The sequence below is a fragment of the Hippopotamus amphibius genome, chromosome 13 (genome assembly GCF_030028045.1).
Source record: "Hippopotamus amphibius kiboko isolate mHipAmp2 chromosome 13, mHipAmp2.hap2, whole genome shotgun sequence".
Lineage (NCBI taxonomy): Eukaryota > Metazoa > Chordata > Mammalia > Artiodactyla > Hippopotamidae > Hippopotamus > Hippopotamus amphibius.
The window spans coordinates 14,276,964-14,290,196 of record NC_080198.1 but is presented as its reverse complement, the minus strand read 5'-3'; the positions used below and the strand labels follow the sequence as shown (position 1 = coordinate 14,290,196).

The window sequence follows — 13,233 nt, the reverse complement described above, 5'->3', positions numbered from 1 at the left end:
ACTTTTCTTAGCTATTTCCATTCTATATAAATTTTATCATCACTTGAAAACTGCTACAAAAAAACCAGCTGATTTATCTTTTTGTAGATAATTGACTTCTTAAAAATATTGAGTTTTCTGGTCCATGAACATGGTATATTTCTTTCCTTATTTAGGTCTTACTTGATTTCTCTCAGTACTTCTTTGTAGTTTTCAGTGTACAGACCTAAATGTAAAACTTTGATGCCCCCAGTGATTAAAGGTTAGAAGATGAGAAGATACCAGCAAAAGTTTCTGAGAAGGAACAGCTAGTGAGACATGGAGCAGTGGGGAGAAAAAGCCAATTAAATGGGATTCAAGATAGAAAGAAAAAGGATGATTTGAAGACTGTGAGTGTAGATAATTCTTTCAAGGTGTTTTGCTATAAAAAGAGGCAGAAAAATGACAGAGGTAAGTCGAGGATGATGTGAGATCTAAAAGACTGTTGATTTTTAAGATAGGTGAAATAGCAACAAATCTCTATGCTGCAATGATACAGAAGAGGGGAAGAACTGGTGATTCTGAAAAGGGAGACAGGTAGCTGGAACAATATCTTGAATATTTAAGAAAATGCAGTAACTAGAGCACAGTGGAGGATCTGATCTGAGGAAGAAGCATGGTTTACCCAGAGAAGCATGGTGAAGGTGGAGTCTATGGGTACATGGGGAAGGTGTGTGACTAGATGCAGCAGGAGAAGCTCCTAGAGCTCTCTTATGATTTTTATTCCCTTCTCAAGGAAATAGGAAGCAAAGCAATTAGCTGTTTTTTTTTTTTTTAATATTTATTTATTTATTTAGGCTGTGCCAGGTCTTAGTTGTGGCATGCAGGATCTTTTTAGTTGTAGCCTGTGGGCTTAGTTGTGGCATGTGGACTCTTAGGTGCGGCATGCATGTGGGATCTAGTTCCCCTACCAGGAATTGAACCCGGGCCCCCTGTATTGGGAGCTCAGAATCTTACCCACAGGACCACCAGGGAAGGCATGCAATTAGCTGTCTTTGAATATGGGGTAGATGTTTTAGAGATTTGAGGCAAGGGGTGTTCTTTAAACTGAGTTCCTCTTAATGGAAAAACCTACTCCATTATGACTTTTTCTCAAACATTGTCAGAAAAATTCAGAATGTTGGCATTTTTATAAGTAAATAATATTTTGACTTCAAAAGAGAGAGATGCGCTTAAATTAAAAATTTTAGAGGTTCAACTAAGATAAATATCATCCCTATAAAATAATTCTTCCAATTTGCCTCCCCACGAATTGGAAGAATAGTATAGCCCATTTTGAGTTTACCTAGTGTAATGAAGCATTAACTCCTCTCTAAAGCCTCCTATGATGATGATTAGACCCTGTGTAGAAATGAGGTGTGTGACTGACATATTTACAGAAGAATGTAATCATAGAAATCCACAGAATGTAGTCATAACACACAGTCATAGAAACCTTCTGGCTCATCAGATTAAGGCAAACTGAGTCTGAAAGATACCCGTATTTGATTTGTGGCTTTCATTTTCCCAGTATCTATTTACTTTAGGATGTTAAAAGCACAATTTCTTTTCATTACAACATGAAAATAAGCCCAAGCAATTTTTCTGCTTTCATGTTGTAGCCATGTGTGTATGTGTTGGTGTCTCTGCATGCAGGTGGTCTTGCTATTTCTTAGCTTTTATTCAACAAGCTGTCACTCCCTTCAAAACCAACAGCAAAACCCAAACATATTAAAAAGTTTAGTTGAAGGGCTGGATGTGAAACACAAACAGCATTTTTCTCCTTACAGAGCTGTTTTGCAAAAACAGATACAGTGGCTCTCGGCCTCAGGAGATTAAACATATGTTACCGGGGAGAGCAGCGATACTCTTTTGGACTTGACTTTCTTTACGTGCTTACCTGTCTTTTAGAAGCCTCATGAACATATTTTAAAAATATGGTTTCGAAAGGATTCAGTGACAGGGCATAAGACCCTTTGATTTTATTTCCCTTTTCTCTTCACCCTAACTAGTCGCAGGAGTTACAGGCATGCTTCAGAAAGCTTACGTTTGAATAGTCTAAATCAGGGCAGACCCTTGACCAGCTTAATCTTTGCTTGCAAATGACAATCCAGTGAAACCGGAGGAAGAAAAAAATTATTTCCTTTCCTGTTGGAAACCTAATAAGTAGTTAGCCTGACCCAGTTTTCAATAAGAGAGATTTTCTGATGACCCAACAGGAGTGACTATCTCTAGTCAAAAAAAGGGGAGGGTGAATTTCATCTTTCATGCCACTGGAATGGCAGCTGCTCTCAGCATTCTCTGATTCTGTGAAGGATGATGAGGATAGAGCTGGCTTTTCAATGTAGGGAGAATTTTCCTTTTGAATATTCCAAACGGGAGATTTGCACATGTGCCTCAAGAACTAATTGTCTAGGTTCTGTCAGGAATGCAGCAGGAGAGGAGCGTATTTTATGCTTAAGACCAGAGAAGAGCCACGCAGTACTCAGTGGATAAAAGGCTTGCAGTCCCAGCTGGGAAAAAGAGTCCCATTATCTCCCAGCTGCATAGACATTCCATACGGCTTGGTTCTGCCTGGATGCACAGCATGCCTGGCTGAGAGCTTGAAACAGAGTTCTGCAGAAAAATTGTAAAGATCCCGAGACATTTCCCTGGTAAGATCTGTAAGTACAAAACTGTGCTGTCTGCTGCAATGAGAATATTGCTGGGCAAGCTGCAGCTTTTCTTCCTTTCAATGTCTTTGTATTAGCATAACAGGTAAAAGCTGGGGTTGGGGGAGAAGTCACTGCTTTATTTATGTTGTGTTTCTATGATGCTGATGCTTAAAATGCATTTATTCCTGTGAAAGAAAATGTATTGAATCTGTATTCAGAGGAGCTTAGGATCAAACCCGGGAAAGAGACTACAGGTATATTTTTCAGTGTTTCACTAGTCTTTGCTGCAGTAAAACTAATGGGCAAGACGGGATGACAGTGCTAATTCTGGTACTTTCAGATGGCTTCACGCCCTTTTTGTAACGGCAAACGGGAAAATGTGATTGCTAAATTTTTTTCATCAAAGGGTAAAGGGGTGGGGTTTACAGTGTCCAACGGATGATTTAAAGGAATGTTTATAAAAAGTTTCCTGGGGGAGGGTTTTGGTTAGGGGAGCAAAGCAAGACTGGGGGTCACATAAGCTCACCAAATTTATCTGGTATTTTGCCTCTTATGTAGCTTCTAGATAATAGCTTCTGTAGTTTCCATTTATAATAGTTAAGCTTGTCAGTGTTAAGGTATGTATAATACTTTATGGAAAGTTTCAAAAGTTGATGACTTGGGAAGAAAACTTTTAAGAGCTCTGACATTAGCCACATATTACCCATTATGTTAATGGAATATTGTCAACATTGGGGGCTTGGGGGAAAATTGGAATTCATAGTTTTGCTTCTTCAATTGTAAACTACTTATGTTTAAATAATCAGCATCCTGACTACATCCTCTGAGAAACATTCACAGAATGACTAAATAGAGTTATACCGAGAGGAAAAAATAGGGAGAAGAGTAGAATTACACAGAATCAATTTGGAAAATGAGGTATTCATAATCTTATCTACAGTGGCAATGTTTTTCAAAGATCTTTGTAAAAAAAAAAGAGGCCATATGTTGAATATTGAATTGCTTGTTTTGAACAATTTTCATTTGTCTGATGGGTTTGTTTATCGTCTTTTTTTTTTTATTGTTTTTAAAGGCTTCACCAATTTATGTGCATTGTATTTTATAAAAAAAAAGAGAGACATTTAAGCACACTCTCCCTTGCCCCTCCCTTCTCCCACACATGTGTAAACCTACACAAATTCACAAAACAGACACATACTGACATGATTTGTATAACAAACAGATATACAAAGTCATTTCATCTTTGATGCTTCAGTGATTTTTTTAAAGCAACATCAGGGCTACGCAGTCCAAAGATTTCAAACATATAAATCTGCAAACTTTTATATAAGGCTTTATATGAGGTTATATAAATGCATAACTTATCACATCTTAGCAAAAAAAAAAAAAAGCCCATCAGCTACAGTGCATTCCTTCCTTTGAACATTTCTAGTGAAGTACCAGACTAGTTTTTTTTTCACAATTCTTCACGTAACTTTCCTTAATAAAAGCAAATTTATAGTCATTTAGAAAATTATTACATATTTGGTCCAAACTTATACAAAACAAATTAATTATCTTGTAAGAAGAATGTGAGGTATACTGTTTGCATACTTAATTTTTTTGACAAATAAAAATACTCAGTAGTACAAAAGTAAATTTGTACCTTTTAAATTATTTAAGTGAAGGAGGAAGGTTATGAACTATTTGCTTATTTATTCACTTATGTATTTATTTTAACATCATGTTATTTAGAATGCAGTAGCATAAGGTATACTCATTAAAAATAACTCAAACATAAAAGTTTGAAAAAGAAATCTCAACACCCATAAATAACAATCATGAAATTTAAACACTATCATTGAAGACATCCAATGCCAATGCCTCAATGAGAAAGAGAAAGACTTTGGTAAGAACGATTTCCTACCATACATATTTTATTTTTTTTACAAATAAGAAGTATTTAGATAATATGATCGATGATAGATAAACAGACAGACAGATAGATAGATAGGTCGATCCATAGAAAGACATTCTTTCAAAAGGATATGTTCTTACCCTACTCTTAAAAAAAAGGTATTGAATTTAATTTTAGATTTGGATTAAGCAGGAAAAAAAAGTAGCTGATGTGAAACTGAAGACATGGCTAAATTTCAGGTATTAATTTCTTTCCAACAAAGAGATTAGCTGCAGAAAAAATACCTTAGAGTTCAGAACAATGATTATGAAAACGTTAATAGTTTGAAGACATTTTTAGAATGTGCATTTAAATATTAAACAATCTATTATAAGTCCTTGTTGTGATAAAGAAATTAGCACATGTACTTTATGGTTATCTCCCTTACACATACCACCTGAATTTTAATTATATTATCAGTTTTACATTACCGAGATTTACCTTATTTACATCCAGGCTTAATTCCTACAGTCTTGGTTTGGACTTATTTCAAATTTGAAAGGATTCAGTCCTTACCAGTTGCTCAATTCACCATTCCTGTATTCTTTATTTTGAATTATTTCTCAGGTTGTTGGAGGTCAATGTTAAGTACTAGCCCTCCACCAAAGAAACTGTCATAGATGCTGTATTTTCTCTGTGCTTAGATAGAATGTTGCTTCCATTTGCCTTATACATGGAAGACAAGTTATCTTTCTCGAATCAATCTTACTTTCTCCTTCAGAAATTTGTAAATATATATAAACAATGCTGAGAACACTTCCCATATGGAATGTTGCTGCCCAGTACTTTTTAGATATGTTTGAAATTTTCATCCTTATATATAACTTGCTTTTATTGTGATGGATGTCCATATGATTCTTGTTTGTTTGTTTGTGTTTGCCAGAATATGTTGTGAAGTTGGTCAGTCTTCATCAACTTTGCTTGAATATGGTATCCCTCATTGATCTGAGATTCTTTTATTTCAAAATTTTTTGTTGTTACACTACGCATTTAATTTTTTTCCTGGGAATGGGGAGATGGTTTTTATATTGCTTCTTCTTTTCTTTAGGATCACCAATTATGGGCCTGTTGGATCTCATTTGTCTGTCTTCAATATCTATCATATTATCCAAATTATTTTTAATTTTATACTTTTTCAGTTCACTTTGATTTTCTTTTTTAAAATATATGCATAAGATATTAAATCTATGTAAGAGTAACTGTCTAAGCACTTTCCTCAAACTGGGGCTGATTCTTCTGGAGATTTATGTTTTTTAATTGCATTTCCTTTTGCCCCCCCCACCTTTGATCTTCTTTTGCTTTCAATACGTATGCATGAAAGATGAATAAGCAGAGCACAGATGATTTTTAGGGCACTGAAACAATTTCCTATGATACTATAATAGTACATATATGTCATTATATATTTGTCATAACCCACAGAATGTACAACACCAAGAATGAACCCTACTCTGAACTGTGGATTTTGGGTGATAATAACGTAATAATGTAGGTTCACCAATTGTAACAAACTGTAGAACCAGGTATCACTATGGTGGGGGATGTTGATAGTGGGGGAGGTTGTTCATGTGTGGGGGCAGGGAGTATAAGCTAGCCGGTTTGGGGGCAAATTGCATCCTCCTAAAAGTAAGAGAAGGAGAAAGTAATTGTCACTTTCCCCTGATGCACCCTCTCCTAGGTCCATGTATCTTTAGCATTTGGCAGTGATGGAAATGTGCTTCAGAATCTGTGTTTTGGGGTAATGTCTACTCACATTTTTCATTGAAAACAGGGTTTTTTGCTTTGTTTTTGTATCCCACCACCATCACGTTTTTCTTTCTTCCTCGTCTCTGCAGAGTAAAAGAGGAATGGAAATCTCTTTAACGAGCTCCAAGTAAAAATCTTTCAGTTTGGGAAAAATCTCTTAAATTTTATTACAAAATTAAATTATTCTCATCATTCATATTGACAAGCGCTGTTTTAGTTAAAATTGAGTTCATGTGCACTATGTATTCTAGTATTAAATACATGAAGGCATAACACAGGACATACTAGAGGAAACAAAACAAACAAACAAACCAAAAAAACCAACCCAGAGTTATTGGGCATTCTTTTGATCTCCTATTGGTCTTTCATGAAGAAGTCTATAGCCTACTTAACTACCTTGCAATGAATCCTAAGGTAATTTACAGTGAATCTGGGTCCTAGTAACATGAATCAAAATTAGCACTCAAATATTTTATGACAGTAGAGTGGGTGTAAAACTTACACATAATCGGTCTCCAATTAAATAAAAAATGAATGAAATTACATAGATATTGATATTTTTTTAAAGAAGCAATATAAGAATCATGTATCCTACAAAGTAAAAAATGAATGATCTTACTAGTAAAAAACATGTTCCATTAAGCTCCATTCTCTGCATGGGTATAAAGTGATAAGCAGGATTCTGAAGGCAGACCACTTGAGCTGAAGTGCACCCATCAGCTCTATACCTGCTCTTCTCTACATCCAGCACAGAATAGCTTTGTTGTCTTAAATGAGTTACTTAGCCTCTCTTTACCTCAGTTTCCCCATCCCTAACAGAAAGAATAATACTACTGACTTCGTAGTATTAGCAAGAGGATTAAATAGGTTAATATGTGAAAACACCTTGAAAGAAAGCCTTGAAATTAATAAGCACTTTGTATTAGTTGTTTAATTATTTTTATGTTAGTATCACTACTATAACATTTGTCTACAAGCTTTGGGATCAATTGGGAAAAATAATATAAAACAAATGAGTGAAAATAACAATCATTATCTAATCAATTATACTGGGTATTTAGTAGAGAATTAAATTTGGAGGTGTAAATTACAATTATATATGAAAATGAAGCTCAGTTAGCATTGAGAGAAGATTCAGAGATGCTGGCCCTAAGATCCATATAGCTTAAAAATAGAAGCGATATTTCTGCATATATCAAACAGTCAGGCCTGATCAAGAAAGAGGATTTATTTAATTTTATGATTATAAATGCAATGCACAGAAAAGCATTTTTTAAAATGCCGTAATTCCTTTCACTAAGGAAAGTCATGACAAAATACTTATGCTTTTCTTTCCTGTTGTTACTAAGGTTTTTTTATTTTTAATTAAAATTTTAATGTCCTAAAAAAGTAATACATGCACCTGGAAACAACAATAATGAAATTTGAAACTACAGCAAAGATACTAAAGTAAAAAATACTTTCCTACACATTTCTAGTCCCACTTCCCAGAGATAATTCCAACAGTTTATTTTACTGTATTTATTGTTTACTGCCTTTTATTGGATTGATAAATTTATTCTTTATACATTTTTACTAGCTTAAAAATTGGATACTCTAATACATTTTAGTTAACATAAATACTCTAACATAAAATAGAACTTTATATTTTCTAAAAAGCTAGAGATAATATATCTGTCCTCTTCACAAACGGGATCATGACTTGTTTAAATTTTTCCCAATATATTTTACCCAGTATCTACCTTTCTACTATCTTATTTTCACTTTATTTTTAAACTGCTTCCAGTATTTTTTGTAAATGTTTATTTAGATTTATGACATGTTTTTCTAGGTTATTTATTTACCACATTTTCTTGCTACATACATGCATCTCCTGGATTCACTTCCTTGTGTACTGAAGATCATTTGCAGGTGATTCTAGAAACAGTATTAAACTCTCTTAAAAATTATGTCTGAAAATTACTTATTTTACTTAAGTTCTAAAATAATAGTATAGTTGGTTACAGAACTTGATATTGACCGATACTTGATATTTTTCTCTCAATGTTTTATACATATTCTGTTCAGTGACCTCCTGGATATAATTCTGCTCATGAGAAGACTGCTCATAGTCTAATTATGACATCTTTGAAGATAAATCTGTCTTTCATTCTTGTAGATTTTAAGAATTTTTCTTTGCGTTGCGGTCTTTGGTTTTACTACAATGTATGTAGGTGTGGATTTGTTTTAATTGTATCCCATTTAGGACTCCACAAGCTCCTAAATCTGTCTTTCCTCAATTCTGAAAAATTCTTAGCTACTGTAAATTTAATATTGTTTTTTTTCCATCTCTTTATTTTCTCCTTCAGGATAATCATTAACTATTCGATTCTTCTTCTATTCTTCTTTGCCTTATTTTATATGTTTTTGTATCTTCCTTTTTTGTGTTGCATTCTTTGTGATTTCCTCTGATCTATATACTTCATATATTTATTTTTCTTTTCAGAAAATAGTTTTAAATTTCTGGTATTCCTATTGATTTTTTAAAAAATTCTCTTTCTATTCTGTTTGTGCTTCATGGTTCCTCTTCCAACCTTTAGCTCTTCAAAGATTTAACTAAGCCTATTTTAAAGTTGAAATTTGATTGTTTGACTAGTTTTAACTTTTAGAGACAAATTATTCCATTACTTGTGTCTGCTGGATTTCCCTCATGGTGGCTCATTCTTTCTGGTGTTTATGATTTCCTTTTACGACAAATTCATCTTCAGCAAATGTTGCTTTTCATAAGAGACCAGCATTATGTAACTAAAGATGCTTCTCTATAGCATTGCTTCACTTTTGCTTCTAGAGTGTCTCTATAACTTCCCCCCGTTTTGGACGACTTTCTGTGTTAACATTTTGGCCTAAAATTACCTCACCTTGCAGATGGAATAAATTTGAGCCCTACAACCAAACTTGGCATAAACTTGGTGTTCTGGCTACCTATGAGAGACTCTTTTTCCAGCAGATAAGCAGAATCCTTCAAGATCCCCTGTTTCATGCAGGGTTCTTTTTTCCTTGGATTAGTTTAGCTTTACCACCTCCTCACCAGTCTACGTTTGAGTTTCCTTTCCCTTTTTGGTCCCGTGAGCATTTTTCACTATCATTTACAACCTTAGTTATATACATTTTTATATTTGTTTTAAAAGTATATTATACCTATGTAGCATTTTATGTGTCTGTGATGGAAATGATACCCTTCCCATTATATTGCATATGTATATTCTGTATAAGAATTTCACATACTTCCACACCGACTGGAGTTGTCCTCATCTGCTTTCTATCTTTCAGAAAGTCATCAAATTTTCTGGCTTGCTGTTTTATTATTTCTGGTACTCTTATGATTTCACATATTTCTTTTGGTATGCTTTGTATCAATTCAATGGTGCATTAGGAGTAGAGGCATACATTCATTCCAAAATACTAAACTGAAAGTTAATTCTGAGATTTAAAAACAGATTTTTCACAGAAATTAAAGATGGTTACTTTCCGTAATTTTTCAGTAATTCACCAGATCCTCACATTACCTAATAAAAAGTTGTTAAAGCCAACTGTATCTGTTTCCATTGATTTCACAAATATTAATTTAACTTACTAAAGTGTATGATTCAATCCAAAAAGACAGTTCATTCTATAAGAAACTATGCTAGGTAAGACTCTAGAATTTAGTTAGAAAAGATGAAAGTTTATATATTTTGGGGGAGTGGTAGCTATAGTAATTCTTTAAGTTTAAAGATGCTCAAATTCTTAAAATGTAGAGGCAATTATAGAAAATGTTTTTTAGCACTTCAGTGCTGAGTGGCACAGTAAAGTTGAGTGCTAAACAGACCATTCTTCCTTTAAGTGGCTTCTGCTGATTAAAAGTGAGAATATTGGCTTGGATGGATTTGAAAATTGTTTAAAAGTCTCCTTTTAAGGCAGGAAGGAAAAACTCAAATATGATATCTTGCAAAGTTTCTAGTAATTTCTCACTCTTGTGTATAAAAAGCCAATATCGACACTTTACTTTCAATACTTTTATTTTGTTTATTATTTCAAAGTTTAATTTATTTGGCTTCTCTTACATTTGTATGACTAACAGGGCTGTGTAAGGAGCTGTGTATAGAGATTTTTATAGTATCTTTGTAAATGTCAGGAGTGCATTACACTTGTTGAAATAGAGCTCTTAGCCAAAGAACATAATTTTCCTCTCTGGCATCTGTCAAATTCCTCCAATCAGTAAAGAGCAGCAAATGAATTAGAAGGTCAGAAACCAGATATGCTGCTAATTTTCTATCAGCTGATATAAAGAGTAAATTAAAGAAATTCCTTAAAGTTTTATTGAGATGAAAAGCTTACAATTGCTCAAGGACTGACAGAGATAATTTTTTTTAAAAATGTAGCATTAAGATTGTTTTCTAGGCATTTAATATTATTAGTCAGCAAATTCTTAAACATACTTAAGTGTGAATCTGTGATGCTGACAGGTATGCTAATTCTGACATTCCTATGTATAAATTAACACAAAAGTGTATATTCAAGAATTCTCTTAAAATTAAGTTCTCTTAAAATAATATACATGTTTTTCAGAGATGCCGACATTATTATTTTGTGCCAACTGTGTCTATATGGTTTGTAGACAAGAGCATGAGACCTCTATCTGCTTCTTCCTGTCAAGCTATAGGGCACTTTGGTAGGGAAAACTCTGTCTTAGCTGACTTCACTCTAGTTTCATCTATTGTTGTAAGATGCTCAGAGAGATTATGCAATGACAGAAACAGCTTTCTTACAGAAAAAAGAGAGAAAGGAATTTAAAAGGAAAATAACCTATCTGCCCTGTGTATTCAACACAGAAAGCCAAATAGAAGTTTTCATACATTTACACACACATGTCCATCATCTGCACAATGCTTGAGATAATTTCTTTTACCATTAGTGGCTTCTTCACTTAAAAGGTAAAAGTCATTTTCCGCAAAGAAATGTGGAACAACAAAAAATCATTTTACACTATTGAAGTTTCAAGATTTATAAATATATCTTTGAATGTCCTAAAGTATTTTTTTTAGTAATTTTTTATTTTAATTCTCAGAGTTTTAGACACTGGGTAGTATTTTCTTTCATGCTTTTATGTTTATATGAAATTATCTCAATTTATCCAAAAATTCCGGTTAATCCAGATCAATAATTTAATATACCTAAGTACAATACTAATAATACTGTAATTCAATAAAATGTACTCATAATAAAGCAACAGTAAGAGGAATTTTTGAGTTTAATTAAATAACATTTTAGAATACTACAATTTTTCAATATTATCTTTATAAATGATTGGAAAAATGTGATGCATATATTTACAATTATTGTCTTATAAACACGGTTTTAAAGCTTTTCTTTAACAGTTTGTTTTCATGGAAGTTTGGACCATATTTTAAGTTGTTGTATTAATTATTGCGGTTTTGTTCTCCTCCAGGGTCCAAGTTCCTGAAGGCTTGGGCCCTGACCTGTTCTTCTTTGTATTTTCAGTGCCTGGTTCATTGTAGACAATGATTTTCACTAATATGTTAATTCCACAAATATTGACCGAATACTTACTATGTGATTGATGCTATTTCAGGCACTGGAGTGCAACTATGAACAAGACACAGAAGAGTTTTGCTACTGTGAAACCAAAATTCTAATATATGCTCTTGAATTCAATTAAATACTCATCTCTACCAACTAGGGGGGCTAACGTTAATTTTAGTTCTTACTTGAGAAGTGAGCATTAGAATTTAATAAAATATTTAATTCTGAAATAATTCTTTAATGGAATAACCTTATATAGAGAGAAACACAGAAAGGACTACATATAAAGGGATGTATATTTGTTTGGAATAACATTTGCCCCCTATTGTTGTAGATATCAATATATTCTAGGTTATCCAGTGGATTCATAAACTACCTGAAAAAGAGTGGATTAACAAAAAATAACATCTCATAGTATATACATGTTCACATAATTTTCTAATCACATGTCCCAACTTCTTTACCTGAATGGTACTCATTTTCATCAAGCAAATGGTACTTGTGGACTCACTAAAATGATGAAATATGTTCAAAATTTGCAAACTACACCAAATTCTTAAATAACTTCGGCAAATTACTCTATACAGCAGTGAAGGAAATTGAAAACAAACAGAATATCACTTATTTTAATCTCTTTTTACTGAGTATGCATGTTGTATATATTTATTATACAAAATTCAGAAATCCAGAAAAATGTTACTCCTTATCCTATCACTCAAGATAATGGCATCCTTTCAGTCATCTTGTGTGTGTGTGTGTGTGTGTGTAAAACACAGCATTGGGATGAACCTATGTGTTCTATTTTGTAACTGGTTTTCATTAATTAACATATTATGAACATTTTAAATATCATAAATAGTCTCCTAAACTTGAAGGATATTCCACCAGATGGGTATGCCATAAGTTTACTCAAACCAATAATCTACCATTAGATATTTAGCTTTTTCTAACTATTTACTACTTATAAAAAATGCTGTGATGTATATATCCTTGTACCTGGATCTTTTACACGTGTCTCTGATTATTCCTTAAAAATAAATTTCTGGTATTACAATTTCAATGTCATATGATACACCATAGTACATTATTGTGAAGATGTCACTGTGTTTATTAGTAAATTGTACTCTAGGAAGACAATTCCCTTTGTACTTCCAGGCAGATGAATTCCCATTGCCCACATATTTAAACACTACATACTATTACTTGTAAATGCTCTCTTGATTGAATTGGCAAAACAAACGCACAAATAAAATCTATTTCAATATTTCTCTCATTTACCTTTTCTCATAAATACAGGCTGAATATTCCATGGGTGTTTGAACAGTTGTATCTGTGCCT

At 33.1% G+C, this 13,233-nt stretch overlaps 1 protein-coding gene across 1 annotated transcript in view; it reads left to right on the top strand.

Annotated features, from left to right (window-relative positions):
* Positions 1–2,475: 2,475 nt before the first annotated feature.
* CNTN6 (contactin 6) overlaps positions 2,476–13,233 on the top strand; it is a 281,470-nt gene continuing 270,712 nt past the window's right edge. The window contains exon 1 of the mRNA XM_057705739.1: positions 2,476–2,660. The gene's annotated coding sequence lies outside the window, so the exon portion shown is untranslated. The remainder of the gene's footprint in view (positions 2,661–13,233) is intronic.